A 17,226-nucleotide genomic window follows, 5' to 3' on the forward strand; every position below is an offset into this window, starting at 1 on the left:
AATTATACTGCATTAAATATTCTCTTGATTAAACAAGATGAAACAAAACTCTATACTGTAATTAGGGTGTATACGTGGTTATAATTTAATAGGCATTTTCAATACGTTTTTAACCGCGTTCGTTTTCCTCATTGTCCAAAATGTAAACAGGGCAGATTGGTTCTTTTCAAGGAATTAAATGCCACATGGACCAGCGTTTTCACGGTCTGGTATTGATAGTATATGCCATCGAATTTCACAACTGTCGAAGTTTCCCATTATCGAACATATGATATGGATGTCTGGACCCCCTTACTTCAACGTGATGTTAAGAAAACACGGACTTTATGATTGTAGACCTAATGCTTATGGATTTTAAACTACCGGCATATATATATTGGTCTTATTGGGTTAACTGGCTGATTAGCCGTGGTGCAGGATGTTACGACCCTTGAGCATTACTTTACGACCCTTGGGTGTAATGACCCGGTCTTTGACCTCACCCTTAAGGGCCAGGCCGAAGGCGAGGCCATCATTCCAAAAGAGCCGTTCTCAAGGGTTGCTCGGTCGTTTTCAAGATGGTGAATATGTATTTGAGCCACAACGACATGTGTCGTGGAGATGGGGATACCTTTTTACCTTTTCTGGCCTGGGAAGTGATTGTATCTGGTGGTGACAGGTGGTACGGTCGGGTGCCCCCGGGAACAAGATGGCAGGGTGACACCAGGAGGTGGTATAGGGTCGGGGGAAGATGATAGAGGAGGCTGGGAAAGGGAGGCAATGGTTTGGGGGGGGGAATGATGATAGTGAGGAAAAGGGAAAAGGATTTAATGAAGGGTGTGAAGGGGAGTTGTCAGGGAAAAGTGATATGGTGGAGAGGAAATTAGCATGAGAGGGTGAGAGAGGGGTAGGAAAGGAAAGAGGGGGAAGTATGTTTTAGGGTGGAAGGAGAGGGGAAATGTCAGGGTGGTGGGGAGATCAGGTGCTGGGAAGAGTGACGTCAAACTGCTGGTGAAATGTACTCAGCGACAACTATCACCCCGAACCTCCTCTACTGTAGAACACACACACACACACACACACACACACACACACACACACACACACACACACACACGTAGCAGACATTACGGAAAACACCGCCAGTTTCTGCGGTCTTAGTCTGTCATATCACCGCGTCTGTTTCTGGGGTCCAAGTCTGTCGTATCACCGCGTCTGTTTCTGGGGTCCAAGTCTGTCGTATCACCGCGTCTGTTCTGCCTCCTGTTGGCATATTTAAGGAACACCGTGGGAAGACCCCGGGAGTGATTCCGGACATGAGTGGACACCTTCCTCCTGTACCTGCCTGCGTGTACAATATGAACACAGTCATGCAGCATGCAGTATCCTGGTAGACCAAGGGCCTCGCAAGGTGAGGTCGGCTTGTAGACCGGGACCCGCTGGGCTAGAGGTTAGTCTCGCATGCCAGCGAAAGGTATACAGGTTCATTCATTACCACGTCACTGACTCACACCTCACAGACTCACAGGTTACCGGTACACGTATCATGTATTCATTGATGATCCGGTACATGTACCTTGTATTCATGGGTTACCGTAAACGTTATAAGTATCCAGCCGGGTAAAGAGTCTGGTGGCTACGTACATTATTGACTTGATGAAGGATTATATTAATCGCGACAGCCACAGAACTTTGATCATCATGGGTTTAGTGATTCCTGGCTCGATAAATGAAACGAGTGGTACGTTGGTGAGGTCACTGGTCGTAAGGTTTGACGTGACGTCAGCTGGTGACCTTGTTATGAGGTACAGGTCAGGGATGAGGAAAGAAGTGAAATCGTCATTAAGATGGATTCCTTTCTTTCTTTGAACGCGTCGTCGAACGACCCCTGAAGTACGACGGTACGACCCTTGGGTTTGATGGTCTGGCCCTTCAGACCGACCCTTAACGTTCAGGTCAGAGGTCACGCCGTTGTACCCAACGATCTTGCGGCAGTGCTCAAGGGGTTGAAGATTTACGGTCTGAGGATTTATATGAAGAAAATTGGTTCTGTTCGCGAGGAAAGTCTTCGTCTTGTCGCCCTGCCAGGGTTTGGTGTAGTGAGATAAATTGGGTGTCAGGAGCCGGGCTAAATTGGTAAATTGGTCGTATCAGCCACCCGCACGAGATCGTCTGACCTTTATTAACCAGATCACTGGTAAAGAGTGGCCTGCGACACGGGGTGTAGACCGTTACTGACAGTCCACGAGGCTCAGGTTCGATCCTGGGAACGGGGCAATGTTGGTTCGTAAAGTGACCAGAATTCCCTTTTTCATTGCCAGACACTGCAGAAGGCAGGGGGGAGCCATGTATTGTGATCACTGTATCCCTTCTTGTGTGTTACTTTGGGGGAGGAGGGGGTGGAGTTCTACACTCGTGTTGTCCCGTCCCTTAACGTTGTATGCATATGTATACCATGTCTTGACCTTATGTATACTCAGACATACACACACCCCGGCCTACGGCGCCTGGAACCATCTAAATATGTTGAGCGTTTAAGGGGTTTCCCCGAGTCAGTAGAACCGTCTTTCGAGTGTGTTTGCGTAAATACCTTTTTTTTTTAATTGACATATTAAAGAAATTAAAAACTAGGATGTTGGAATTTTTTTTTTTTTTTCGTTTTTCTCTTTTTCATCTTTTTTTTTGTCGTAAAGGCATATGATAGAGGGAGGTGGAGAGCTCTCCGGGAAATTCGTACCCAATTTCTCGTCAGTTTTCTTTGTTGGAACCTCAACCCAACCATGGAAAACGTAATTTATTTGTCGGTTATTGAACGGTGCTCAACTCACATGCAACTAATTACCCGCCCGTTGTTCGACACGCTCAGCGCGCGAAATGCAATTTCTCCCCGAACACAATTGACTTCCTCGACGCATACTGCTGGACTTCACCGCCACCTGCGCGTGCTGCACGTACAGGCACGTGTTTCTGCCCTGACCTTTTAACCTCTTGAGCTGGACGGTACGACCCGTGAGCAACAGAGGTACGACCTTGGGCAACGGCGTCACGACCCTCGAGCACAACTTTACAACCATGAAGTTAACGATACGACCCTTGAGTACTATGATACGACCCTTGAGTACGATGATACGACCCTTGAGTACGATGATACGACCCTTCAGTACGATGATTACGACCCTTGAGTACGATGAAACGACCCTTGAGCGCAACAGTTGATGATGTCATCGGAATTGCGCGCAAATGATACGATCTCTTTCCGGGGACCTCACCGACCGGGGCTTCGCCTGTCGTGTGAGTAGTGCATTGGCGGGAGCTGACCTCAAGCTGGCTACACTGCATCGTGAAGCAGTAATACCAAGCATGACGGATTTCTGCTGATCCGGCCACCGACAGTCTCCTCGTTAACGAGGTCGTTAGCTCGTTGTGCCACACAGACCGTATTATGTAGCTGAAGTAATTGGTAGTTAGTGCCATTCGCACCAGACGTCGTTTTCTCTAATTATACTTTTTTTGTGCGCGTTGCCCAGCTGGCCCTTATGAAGTAACAACAACATGGTTGGCTGAAGAATGCCAGACGTTCTCATTTTCGATATGTTTGATAATTCGTTTATGATAAATGTGTTGATTAATTAGCTGAATTAGCGAAAGGGTGTTTCGTTGACTCCTTCAGCACGACTGTGCTACTAATGAGCATGGCGTTACGACCTTTTAGCACGACGCTACGACCGCACCAGCACGACGGTATGACTCGGGTGGTGTGATGGCCTCGGACGTACCTCTGTAGGGGTCAGATCATAGGTCATTCCTTGATACCTAAAGGTCGTACCGTCATGCATGCTCAAGGGTCGTGCCGATGTGGCTGGGAGCGTCCAGATACTAAGTTGGTTTGGTCTTGTCGACGTATGAAGCCTCGTACACTTTCAGCCAATAAACGGCTTGAAGGCAAGGTAGTTTGACACATGTAGGGTTTGTAAAGAATGAGCAAATTGCATCGCCTTTTAAAAGAACAGATGATTTCCGCTTATATTTTGATTCGTCGACTGCTAAAGATTGCCTTTAATTAAAGCTAAGTGCTTTCCAGGGTAGACATAGTAGATCTAAACTTTCCAGTGGAGTTTGTTCAGTCAACAGGGAAGAGTTGAGGCTGGTGTGCCCCTCCGGTGTGGTGGCCTTGAGGGGGAGGAGAAGGAGGAGGAGGTCAGGTCCCACAAGCAGATCAAAGCCCGGCGAAAATTGCTGTTCCAGACCCCGTTCCAGCGGGCCCACGACTGCAAGGCAAGCTTTCCAGGCCTGGCCCGCCCGCGCTTGTCACACTCACGTTGTTGATTAACTGTATAATAGTCTTGTATGTATTCACTAGTTACTTCATTGCTTTCGTATGCAATACATCTTAGCACCCTGGAAAAAAAATATGAGACACATGCGATTGTTTAATTTACTCGTAACGAAGTATATGACACGAAGTAATTCTTGCGAAACATGCTCTCATCTCTTGACTTGAGATGGCAACGAAGATGAGGAGGAAGCGGAAGGGTAATACCGCTCATCTGACGATTATATTTTAATATGATCGTCACAGTGAAGCGAGAAGCTTCTACTAATCCATGTGGTAGTGAGTCGGGTGTTGGCTGTGTGTAGTGATGCTGGATGAATGGAGTGTTTAGAGTAGTTGGATGAGTGTAGTGTGTATTGATGCTTGCCAATACTCTCCCAGCCTTGCCTGCGTGCATGTTCCACCGTCAGCAGTGTCTTGAGTGTCCGTGTGAAGGAATGCCACCAGCATGGCCCATTCATTTTTACATTATGTTCTTGTGATGATATTTGCTTCGATGATTTTACGTTCAATAGTGATGTTGGGCCATCTGCTTGTTATTGACATCCCTTCTTTTTTTTTTTTTCTTTTAACCTTTCATTATTGTCATGATCATATCAATAGCTTTAGAGTATTTTTTGATGAAGATTCTTTCCTAGCATTTAGTTCAAGAAGAAATGAAATAGATGGTAGAAATAATTTCTAACAACATATCAGAAGGGACTGAATATTCCAAGAAATTATTTAATGATCTGTGGATTTTTTCTTTTCTGCTTTCCAGATTGTAAGTTTGGCTGAATTTAGGTCTTCGTTTGGTGTGTCCCTGTGTTGGTAGTGAGTCTGGCAAGCTCTGCCGTTACACGCTCTGTGCCCGTAGTGTTGATGCTGCCCTGGGCTAGCCTCTCAGGTTTGCCCCGAGAGCGGGCGGGCCGCACCGCACCTGTAGCCTACATGGAAGGTGTATGATGTGTTTCCGTGTGCCTAGTGCACGACGCTTCTTCTGTTGCCTGGTAGAGTGTTGCGCCGTAGTAGTGATCATCGTCTTGTTGTTCTTTATATTTGTGTTCTGTCTTGTGTTTCGTTGTAGTGTGCACTTCCTTGCTTTGTCTGTCTTGCCTCTGACTGTAGTGTTTTGTCATGTTTGTAGGCTTGTCTGTTTCAGTTAAGTGTCCCCTGTCTTGTGTTGCACTGGCATGTTCACAGTTGTCTTGTGTTACAATAGTAGTACGTGTATTTTTGTGTATGGTGTAGTGAGGTGTAGTGTACTCTTAGTAGTGTTTTGCATGACTGATGTATTTGTAGTTTTGTAGAGCTTGTAGTGTAGTTATGCGTTGTTGTGTAGTGGAGAGCCGTGGTTTGGTAATGTATGGTCACGGATGAAATGTCCCCTGGACGATTCTGGTCGAAGCTGCAACGGTCCCTCTGTCCCCCGTCTCTTTAGACAGAGGGTTCGGTGCAGTATGGACCAGGCGCACCGCAGGGTACATATCCGAGACGGTACGTCACTGTAGACCGGTTGATGTAGCATGCATGTGGTCTTGTGTGTAGTTTTGACTGTCCGAACACATACCCCTGGTTCTGGAGACGGGTTTCCAACCGTTGGTACATGACATCACTTACTGGGAATGTTACTGGGGAAATATAATTTCTTGGACATTATATTAAGGATACAAGCTCCGTAAAGCACTCCAGATTTGATGGGCGTTACGAACAAGATGATAACATTGGCAACAGATGAATAAATGAATGTGAATACGCATACTCGGACACACACAACACACACTAATACATGTATTCATTCATTTATTCATTGGTTTATATTCTGCCAATCAATTTCTTTTAGCTCAGCAAATTAAGGTTAGCAGGGCAGCCACAGTGAGATGAAAGCTTAATGCTTCTAACTTGCAGCTGTTTGGGGGAACATTGATTGCATGATTAATTACGTGCAAAAATTCAAAGGTTAATCCCCCCACCCCCACCCCCACCCCCTCGAAAGTTGAATTTGTATTGGAAACTTCAAAAGTATCATCAGCTTACTAATGTATTGAAATTTTCATCACCGCCTTAAGCTGCTGGAGTCAAAGTCGAATTTTTAAAGATTAATTGAGAGCTCCCAGAGAATTAACATGTGATTTTCCCACAGGCGAACAGAACTTGAAAGGGAATTAAGTCGGAAGTTTGAAAGAGCCTCAGCCGCTGGGGTCCTCAGTAATGATGTATTGCCAGTTTGGGAAGTTGGTTTTGCCTCATCACATGATAACTGTATACGCTCGTGTGCCGATGCTCGGTGGTCAATACGTATAGACGTTGGAGTGGAGCTTGTATCCCTGTATACTCCTATATATGTAAATAAGTACACACACACACAAACACACTTGGGCACTTGATATAGCGAGAGAGAGAGAGAGGAGGGGTACACCTGGACTCCACTGCTGGTGAGTACAGACTCCAGACTGACTCAGGATCGTCCGGACTCCTCTGCCTGGGGGAGCCAGTGAATGAGGTAAGTCCGCAGACACAGGTAAGTGATGAGTTATTCTACAGAAATGTTGGTTTATAGATGTCGCTAGTTCTTGCCTTCTGTCGATAGGATCATCCTAATACTTTTGTTTTTGAATCTATTATGTAGGATGATTTTTTATTTTTTATGAACGTACATGCAAGGTAAGTTACTATGGTGAACTGTCTTCGATTGCATGAAGAATCGCGAGGTAAGTTAGTACGAATTTCATGTCTTTTATTCCATGAGAAAAAATATTGATTTCAGCAAAGGTTTTCATGCCTTCCACACGAAACTTCCTTATACATAAACATTAAGAACTGGGTGTAACAACAGTTGACTATCCCATGATGATATAGAGGCGATTAAGGAAACCAAATCAGAAATAAAGGCATTGGGAGAATTGTGATTTGATATTGGTCGTCGAGGTGTGTCCCAAATGGGGATGTTGAGGGAAAGAGATCCCAAATGGGCGGGAGTTGACTGCATTTGGTGGCAGTGACCTGAGCTGACAACACTGGTTGGCTCTGTCTTGACATCACCAGCACCCGAAGGGTTTGATTACCTGCCAGTTTCTAGGTCGAGATGGTCGAGCAGCCTGGCGTGTTATGATTAGAGTTTCGGCCACAAGAGACTCCGATTGTTTGTTCCAAGGAGGGACGCCATTCTTCTGTGTTGTCCTAATTACTTGAGCTTCTAATTAATCATGCCAGGCTCTGATTTTCTTTCACGAGTAATTAGTTTACATGGGAAGTTAATCGCATATTAAGATACCAAAAGGTTATTGTCCAGCATCCAGCCTAGCAAGGCAAGATATTGGCTCCTGGATCTATGACGGTCTTCCAGAACCTGGAAGGTGACTTTTAGGGTTGTACACAGCGACGTAAGTCTGTAGTTGACGAGGCCCCTCACTCCCTCTGATCCCACCAGCCAGTACCGTCTTCCAGGTCCTCCTCTAGCAGATTGGTGGAACTTGGGTGATGGGGACTTTCTCTGGAACTAGTCGGAATCTGGATGATAGGGAACCAGTCGGATACTTAGGGGAGCGTCATCTTGAGTGACAAGGAATCAAGATACGTTGGGACATTCTTAGGAAATTCGGTCCAGGCAGGATATTGAATGACTCTCAGTGGGAACTGAGAATCAGGATATGGGCTGCCATAGAGAATCAGGACAAACCATTCTGGTGAGTGACAAGTAGACGAGACAGTCTTGGACCGTGGAGAACGATTCGAAATTCCGATACTTTGGGACCTTCACAGGAGTTGATTGGAATTCGGATTTTTGGGAACGAGTCGTAAACCTGATTATAACGGCACTGACTCCAGTATTTTTGTATTCTGGGAAATGTGTAGAGAACTCGTAAAGGTTAAGATTTTCGAGGAACGCTGCTTAAAGACGGTCCAAATGTAGATCCCGAGGGCCTAACTGTACATGCTATTAGTCTGTATTGTGGCCTGTAGGAACCATCTAAAGCCAGTCGAGAAACCCATTTAGGGGAGTTGAAGAGTCATGTATCCGTGACCAACTTGGGGGAGTAGCAGTACGTAGTGTCGCAAAGTCCCCTACGTAAAGCGTGTTATCGATACTGTTCAGTGTACGTGATCACGTAGCGTAGGCTTGGCAGGTCGAGATGCGTCCCAGTGACCCGGTTGGGGCGTGTGGATGGCATGGGGCAGGTGCACGGGGGCCATACCAGGCCGGGCAACAGAGAGTAATGCGTGGACGAGCGTGTCCTGGAGCGGGGACACACCGTCTCCCGCCGTAAGTTGACGACGCTGGTCAGCAGCGACAGTTCGGATCCCCAGGCGGGTTGCACCTGTCGCCGGCGCTGTGTCTTGCGGAGGGAGGGAGGGAGAGGGAGAGTGGGATAGTCTTGTTAAGGAGAGTGGGGGAGTAAGGAGAGGAGGAGGTATCAGGTGTCCCGCTCGAGGCAGGCAAGACGTGAGGGTCGTTAATGTACCCTGGGGCTGGGCTGTGCGACTCCCTCACCCCAGCCTATAATTAGAACTCCCACCAGTTTTGACCTGGCGGAATTCGTCTGCAGGTTACCAAGAGTGAAAGTCGATTGATCGTCCAGTATATCGGCAGAGAGAGAGAGACGTTACCGGCTGGGGAAGGTGTAGACTGGCGAGGGGAACCGGTTTGAGGCACGGCACTGCCCGGTCACTGCCCTCAGTTGATCGTTACTAGAGTTAACGCCGAAAGTTACAAACTTAACTACTGCCGGCGGAGTGAGTGCCTCTGGTCACCAGTGGCCCACCTCACCAGCCGGGCCGTGGTGTTGGGTCAGCACCATCATCATCACCAGGCGTTGAGTGCCAGACCCTCCTCCTCCTCCTCCTCCTCCTCCTCCTCCTCCTCCTCCGTGGCTGGTTCCGCGGGTGCAGTCCACTGTTCTTCCGTGTCATTGTTCTTCCTCCTTCCTGCTCTCCTCCTGTCCCATTGTAGGCTCTCCTTCCCCTCCTTTCTCTCCCGCAGATTCCTTCCCATCCATCTCCTCCCCGTTGCAGATTTTCTCCTTCCCGTGTTCATTCTTTCTTTCCCATGTTCTCATCTGGAGATTCTCGACCATCAGTCTTGCTGCTGTATAGTTTCCCCTCCTTCATTGCTCCTTTCCTCATGTCCCCTATTCTCCCCTCCATCATCTCCCCCTCTTACTATCCCTTACGCTCCCCACATCCCTCCCCTCTCTCCACTCCATCTCACTGCTCTCTCTCTCTCTCTCTCTCTCTCTCTCTCTCTCTCTCTCTCTCTCTCTCTCTCTCTCTCTCTCTCTCTCTCTCTCTCTCTCTCCGGCTTCTCATCCTACCGTCTCTCCTAACCTTCTCGCTTCTGTCTAATTTACCTTTACATACTTGTCTCAAGAAGAAGATTCCCTCTGCGAATGCTATGATATATATATATATATATATATATATATATATATATATATATATATATATATATATATATATATATATATATATATATATATATTCGTATCTCTTGTGTTGCAATTTTGTTATGAGATCTTGTTTCACAATTGTGGAACCCTTTGACGTCATCTCGTTGATACCATGTCACAATTTTGTTACAGTTTACAGTTATACGTCCCTTTCATAGCCTTTGACGTTACGGTGTTGTTACACCGGCACGTCGTGGTTACGTTATAGACTTTCAGCGTCACTTTGCTATAACCTGTGGCCACACTATGTTGTTATAACCCAATGGGAAAGTCTAGCGTCACAGCGGCACCAGTTGTGTTCCCGCGTTACAAATTGAAGTCAAATATTTATTCAATTATTCGCCTGTTTTATAGCTGTAATATATATAAATTGCCGGGAGGGGTACGCCCTTGTTAACTGATGACGTGTGTGTGTGTGTGTGTGTGTGTGTGTGTGTGTGTGTGTGTTCGTGGTGATGGGTGGTGCGTGTACCGTGGTTTTTTTTTTTTTTTTGTTTTACATGGGAGGGAAGAACACCTTGAGAACGTGACGACGGGACGGGTAACGTGCGTTGGTAACGGAGAGAGAGAGAGAGAGAGAGAGAGAGAGAGAGAGAGAGAGAGAGAGAGAGAGAGAGAGAGAGAGAGAGAGCTATTATTCAGGTGAATTGCTGTACTTTGTACAAAAGGCGGGTAATTACCATAAAGAGGAGAGTACCTTCATCAACGGCCCGTGATGGCCCCGGGTCCCGCCGCGCAGGAGGCGCACACACACACACACACACACACACACACACACACACACACACACACACCGTGTATTACACCGTGCAGCCTGCGGCATTTCTACAGTGGCCGGCTTTGTAGACTCAGAAGGAAAAGGCTGACGTGTGAGAGACGCGCTGGGAGAGGTAATGTGAGAGTTATGGCCGCTGTGGAGTGGTGAGAGGCTGGGGCCTGCATTGTTGCTTTTTATATTTTTTCTACTGAGCACGACGGTACGGTTCTCGAGCACGACGGTACGGTCCTTGAGCACGACGGTACGGTTCTCGAGCACGACGGTACGGTCCTCGAGCACGACGGTACGGTCTTTGAGCACGACGGTACGATCCTCGAGCACGACGGTACGATCCTCGAGCACGACGGTACGGTCCTCGAGCTCGACGGTGCGGCCCTTGAGCACGACGGCGCGCCCCTGGGTCGTAGGTTCTGGCTCAATAGGTCACAGCGTCGCGTCGTGCTCAAGGGTCGCACCTTTGTGCTGAAGGCTCGCGCCGTCGTGCTCAAGGATCGTCGCGTCGTGCTCAAGGGCCGCACCGTCGTGCTCAAGGGCCGCACCATCCTGCCTAACGTGTTTATATCAGTAGAGAGCGACCCCCTTCCCTCACTCTGGCTCTCTCTCTCTGTAGCGGGCGGCAGATGCATTTAGCATGTCCCTCCTCTCATTATTATTCTCTCGTAGTGTTTCATAATGCCGGGAAATGCTTAAAATGTTGGGCCTGTATTGCGTGGCAGGGCAGAATAGATCAAGATATTTTTCCCAGAATATTTCACAGTAAAAGAAATAATGATAATATTCGGAATACTTCTCGGGTGACGAGACGATATTTAGATTTCACCCAAGTATTTTCTGGCTATATTTTCGTGATGTTTTGAAATGTTGTATAAATGGCGAAAGTTATAACAGTTTTGCAATTGTGTGAGCGAATTGCCGACACATTTCTCGGATTTTCTGAGACTGGTCGAGATGTTTAGATTCCACGTTGTATATTTACTGTTTGTTTTAGTATGTTTGTTTGTGGTTGAGATCTCTGGGGTCTGGCGTGGTAACAACGGTACGTGCCATCCCCCCAGAAGTGTAACTCTAGGGTCAGTAGGTGTATACACACACACACACACCTCCCCCAGAAGTGTAGCCCAGGAGCCTATAGGTGTGTGTACCCCCCGATAAATATATTCTTTGAGGTCAGTAAGCGCATGCACTCCCTCCCCACAGAGAAATAGACCCCATCCCCCCTCAGACACCACAGGTGTGCCCAGCCCGCCAGACTGTAGGTGTAGACATGTAGACAGAGATCCGCATGTCCTGCGGGTTAAGACATATTTGCATTTAGATTGATTTTGTTCCTCGCCACGCACGTGTGGGCCGGGCAGGTTGCGCGACACACACACACACACACACACACACACACACACACACACACACACACACACACACACACACGCTTCTAAAACCCACCTTTCCTTAGTAAATAAATCAGCTGAACCTCTCTCACTTGAAAGTGTCACATCTTACAAAGGAATGAAAACAAGAAAAAGTATATATATATATATATATATATATATATATATATATATATATATATATATATATATATATATATATATGTGTGTGTGTGTGTGTGTGTGTGTGTGTGTGTAGGGTATTCTTTGTTTACCAGAGTAAGATCAAGTTGACCAGCTGTGGGTCTGGGCGGCTCCCGAACCCCTTAAGCCCTTCTTGAAGACGTCCATCATGGCTCTAACCTTCAGTCTCGCGAGGCAAAACAATTTCAAAGTCTCAGAGTGGCGCAGCTGTATGACAGGTGGATGCCTCGCCTTGCAGACGACGACGGCTGACACACCGCTGTAGCAGCAGCAGCAGCGATGGTGTGGCTTGGGTGTAATTAAGACCGTCCCACGGGTCATAACATCGTCAGTTGCCAGATGGGGGGAAAAGAAGAACATACAGATAGCGACACGAGGGACCAATGGCGACCGACCAACTTGCCTGTCACGCCACACGGTGACTGGAGGCTCAACCAATACTCCTAGACAGTTGGTGATGCAGAACCCAAGTCATAGGTAATGAAAACGAGGGCCAGGCTCATCTATAGCGTGGATGTGAAGCTTAGATTATCCCAGATACCGGAGGTTGAAGGTAGACTGTGATTGGGCGAGATGAGATGGCCTGTGGTGTTCCCGCGAATGCAGTACAAACAGATGTTTTTGTTTACATTCTGTGTTTGTGTAACATCTCGTATCCTATAAGTAAACATTCTCACCCATTGTCTGTCCCTCACTGTGTATTGAGAGAATAATCAACCGCAGTGCAAGGCAGCTCCGAGGGCCACCGTCACCTCCTGCCACTAAGAGATCCCTCTTCCCCTGGCTGCATGTTGACGTCAGAGCCGCAAGAAGCCCATTCAGACTTGTGCATACCACCACCAAAACAAACAGCCTCACCAGCCACGGTGAACGTCATCAGTGGTCAACACACAGCCATCCTATTTCTATAGAGGTTGTTTGCTTAATACCCCCCTCCGCTCTCCCCTCTCCATCTTTTCTTTTCTTTTTTCTCTCTGTGTGTTTTGGTCTCTCTGTATTCACCGTCTGTTGTTTCTCTGAATATTGTCAGCATTTGACATTATCATTATTATCATGATTATTATTATCATTATTATTAATTACATAAATGTCGCATCGCAAACATGTTAATGAAACGTGCAGGACCGACTCCATAGACTTCGGCAATAACTATATCTGACCGGACAGTATATATATATATAAATTATATATATATATATATATATATATATATATATATATATATATATATATATATATATATATATATATATATATAATGCGTTCATCGTAAGACTGACAGACTGTGGGAATTGTACATCATAAACACGACAGAATACTGATATCATGAGCCGGAAAACGTCATTGGCTCCTGGTGGTGGTGGAGAAGGGTCCAGATAAGATTGTTGAGTGACAGAGGCGTCCGGGCGTTGTTGTAAACATTCTCCATATCTGGCAACAGTTGGCTCGAGTATTATAATATAAATTCGTCAGTTTTTTTTTTTCTTTCTCTCCATTACTGCTGGATTAATGGATTGTCAGGATTACGTAGGGAGAGGTGTGCCATTTGATGTGTCCTAGGGTTTTTTTTTTTTTCATCTTACTCCCACCGTGGTTTTGATGGGTCAGCAGCGTCTGTAGATACTCTTAGGTTTAATCTATAGCAGTGTTTGCCCTGGGACAGTTTACCCCTGGTCGTGTTTACTTTTAAGAGTACACCCCTTGGCAGAGTTCAGCTGTTACAGGGCTGACTCGTAACAAGAGGACCTGATTAGAGTTTACCCAAGTCAGTTTACGTATTTCCGAGTTTACCTTTATAGACTCCGACATGCTATAGCTCGACGTGTTTGCAGAATGAGCTTATGACAGGTTTACCCAACCCAGAGTTTACCGTAGGGTCTATAACCCCGGCATAGTTGTTGACCCTGGCGGTGTGTGGCGTAATGAATGAATACCACATATTTCTGGGAGTCCGTCATTTCATCAGCAGTCACTCGAGATTGTTACGCCTGATTAGATAAGGCGGTGGCGCCCGGGGAACGACAGATAACTCCAGGAAATTGGATTCTCCTGCCAGTGTTAATGGGTTCCATAATGTGTTGATGAGCTGCGTGTGGGCAGTGGCGGTGAGTTATGTAAGCGATGGTGAAGGTACGTGCGGCCAGTGGTGATGAGTTACCTGTTCTGGTGACGTCATTCGTTATCTCTTACGTACTCCTCATTGATATTATGTTCTGTAGTTGATTCCCTGGAAGTCTTGGTTGAGTGTACGGGAGGGGGAGGATTGTGGAATAGTTCGAGGTAGAATGAGGAACAGTTCAGGTGGAATGTGGAAGAGTGGAGTTAGAACATGGGATAGACGGGTGTCTGGTTGTTGTTGTGCAGGTGTCTGGGCCAGCCTAGGCCTTGCCCCACGCCCGAGCCAGAGATACATACAGCAAGTGTGTTACAGATCCTCTAATAGGATTACTGAGAGAGGTATTAAAGAAAGGAATTGCCAGCCTCATAGATTTTATCTTTATCCTGCATATATATATATATATATATATATATATATATATATATATATATATATATATATATATATATATATATATATATATATATATTGCCTATCAATTTGCCTCATGTTGCGAGACGTTTTCGAAGCGGAATTTCACAAGAGTGAACCACGAGGAAAGGATAATGTCGGTCATTCGTTCGTCTTTGTTAACGTAATGAATCTTATCCGTTTTCTGTTAATTAGCCTGATTAGTTGTAACAATACTGCTCTCTCTCTCTCTCTCTCTCTCTCTCTCTCTCTCTCTCTCTCTCTCTCTCTCTCTCTCTCTCTCTCTCTCTCTCTCTCTCTCTCTCTCTCAGGAAGGTGTGAACAGAAGAAACCCTAATCGACGTCTTCAGTTTAAAGTATGGTAATTATTTGTCGAAATGTACTCATATATGTGCCTTTATGATCGACGCTTTGAAATAAAGCCAGTATACGTTGCCTTCCTGTGTAGCGCCTGATCGTAGGACAATGCGATTCCCGTGTATCAAAAGGATTGAACCCTGTGTTTGTGATGGGTTATGACTGTGTTACCAGCTTGTGTTGTACAGGGTGGGGGGTTGTGCCCGCTTTGGGGGGCCCCCATCTCTTGTGTCTCTGCTAATAATAATGATGATGATGATGATGATGAAATGGTAGGTTCTTCTCGTGATGTAGATAAAGGTAGATTAGGGCAATGGAATGTAAGAGCAGCGAGATTCAGGTAGGAGGAGGGTGTCGCGTTTAATATGGTGCATCCTGAAGGAGCAATATCTTAGTGGTGTGGACCCCAGACGGTCTCTCTCTCTCTCTCTCTCTCTCTCTCTCTCTCTCTCTCTCTCTCTCTCTCTCTCTCTCTCTCTCTCTCTCTCTCTCTCTCTCTAGGACAGCGAAGGCATCACGTGGGGAGAGATTGGGGTGAGGGGGGGGTAGGTAGTGGCAGGTGGGGGAGGCAAGTGGGGTGGTATTGGCAGGGAGATTAAGGTGAGAGGGAGGGAGAGGAAGAGTGAGTGTTAGGGGTTGTGAGAGTGATGGCATCGGCAGGGGTTGTGGGTCGTGGGAGTGGACACTTGCTGTGGTTCTCCCCTGTTGTAGCCAGCTAGTGTGTTCTGTCCTGGGCCTTACAACTTTTAACAAGACTTTCCCAGCTTCAACAACTTTACCAGCGATTTATATAAAGGAAATTACTTGTAGTTCCATAAACCTTGGTAATATAGACCATATCAGTTATTCCATCTTACTTGCTAATATCATGTAAACTAACCCGCCCAGGCTCAGCTCGCTACAACCCCAGCTGACCCAACTCGTATATATATACTCGCTGTAATACCGTTTGACCTGACCTGACCCGGTTAGACTATTGTGACCCAGGTCATGTTCGTCATATGATAATAATGATAACGATTATAATGATAAGAATGATGATGATAATGATATTGGATAATGACAATAGTAACAATATTATTATTATTATCATTGTTATTATTATTATTATTATTGCTATTATTATTATTATTATTATTATTATTATTATTATTATTATTATTATTTATTATTATTAATTATTATTATGAATTATTATTATTATTATTGATATTATTATTATTATTATTGTTATTATTATTATTATTATTATTATTATTATTATTATTATTATTATCATTATTATTAATTATATTTTTTTTATTATTACCGGATATTTAACTAGAGTTTTGTGATCACATATAAAGTTTTCTCATCATCCCAGGAAGAGGCAGGTGTTCCCTGGGAGGGTCTGTGGTCCCCGAGATCATCGTCCCTCAACCGTCTCCAGGTCCACACACTTCCTGCCCACGGACCCTCCCTCAGTCGTGCACTTGAACACCGTGGACGTGGACGTGGACGTGGGGGGAGATTTGGTCGAGACTGGTCGAGGATTATTTATAGATCCCGTCTATTTTTACTCCGATAGGGACTCATTTTTTTTCTTTTTTCTTTAAGCTCATTAAATATATTTTTAATCCGTGAGATCAGCGTGGCGGAATTTTTAAAGGGCGTGGAGGTTGTCACATCCGCTCCGTGCGGGGGTCGCGCGTTATTTTTACGACGACAGGTGAGACGGGGTTCTTAGAATCTTAGTTACGACCCATCGCTTCTGTCTCAAACTGGCACGCGCACCCGCCTGTTATACGGGGCTGCCCCTCGCTGCTCTAACCTGGCATAATCAGCACCAGGGGAATGGTGATGACTTCGGTTGCCAGAAGGTGTGTATTTTGTACGGCGTTTCTGTCGCCTGTATAAATGCAGTGGTTGTGGCCGCCTGTGATGGGCTACATGTACCCCGAGGCACCTGCAGGTAGTACGGGTCATTAGTTCTGGGAATTTAGAAGTGCTGAAACCTTTTGAAGTTAGGTTCGAATACTTTTGGCAGACTTAAGGAATAAAGTCACGTTTCTCTGTGAAATCATTAAGATCGCGGGTTTGGATATGATATGTTCTCAGAGTCGGTTGTGATTCATTGGTGGTTTTTTTTTTATCGTAACTGAGGAATTAATGAGAGTTCAATATGTTGACTTGGTTTCTCCAGTGGGACAATGTCGAAGTGGTGGGTGGCGAGACTTGGTGACCTCCCCAGTGTTGGTATTTCTCCTCAGTGCACT

At 45.9% G+C, this 17,226-nt stretch overlaps 1 protein-coding gene and 1 long non-coding RNA gene across 13 annotated transcripts in view; one reads left to right on the forward strand and one right to left on the reverse strand.

Annotated features, from left to right (window-relative positions):
* Positions 1-17,226, forward strand: part of LOC139757250 (adenosylhomocysteinase-like 1) — a 338,517-nt gene that overhangs the window by 173,068 nt on the left and 148,223 nt on the right. The window lies entirely within an intron of this gene.
* LOC139757251 (uncharacterized) overlaps positions 1-17,226 on the reverse strand; it is a 151,611-nt gene that overhangs the window by 132,398 nt on the left and 1,987 nt on the right. The window lies entirely within an intron of this gene.

Source organism: Panulirus ornatus, chromosome 25, assembly GCF_036320965.1.
Source record: "Panulirus ornatus isolate Po-2019 chromosome 25, ASM3632096v1, whole genome shotgun sequence".
Classification (NCBI taxonomy): domain Eukaryota; kingdom Metazoa; phylum Arthropoda; class Malacostraca; order Decapoda; family Palinuridae; genus Panulirus; species Panulirus ornatus.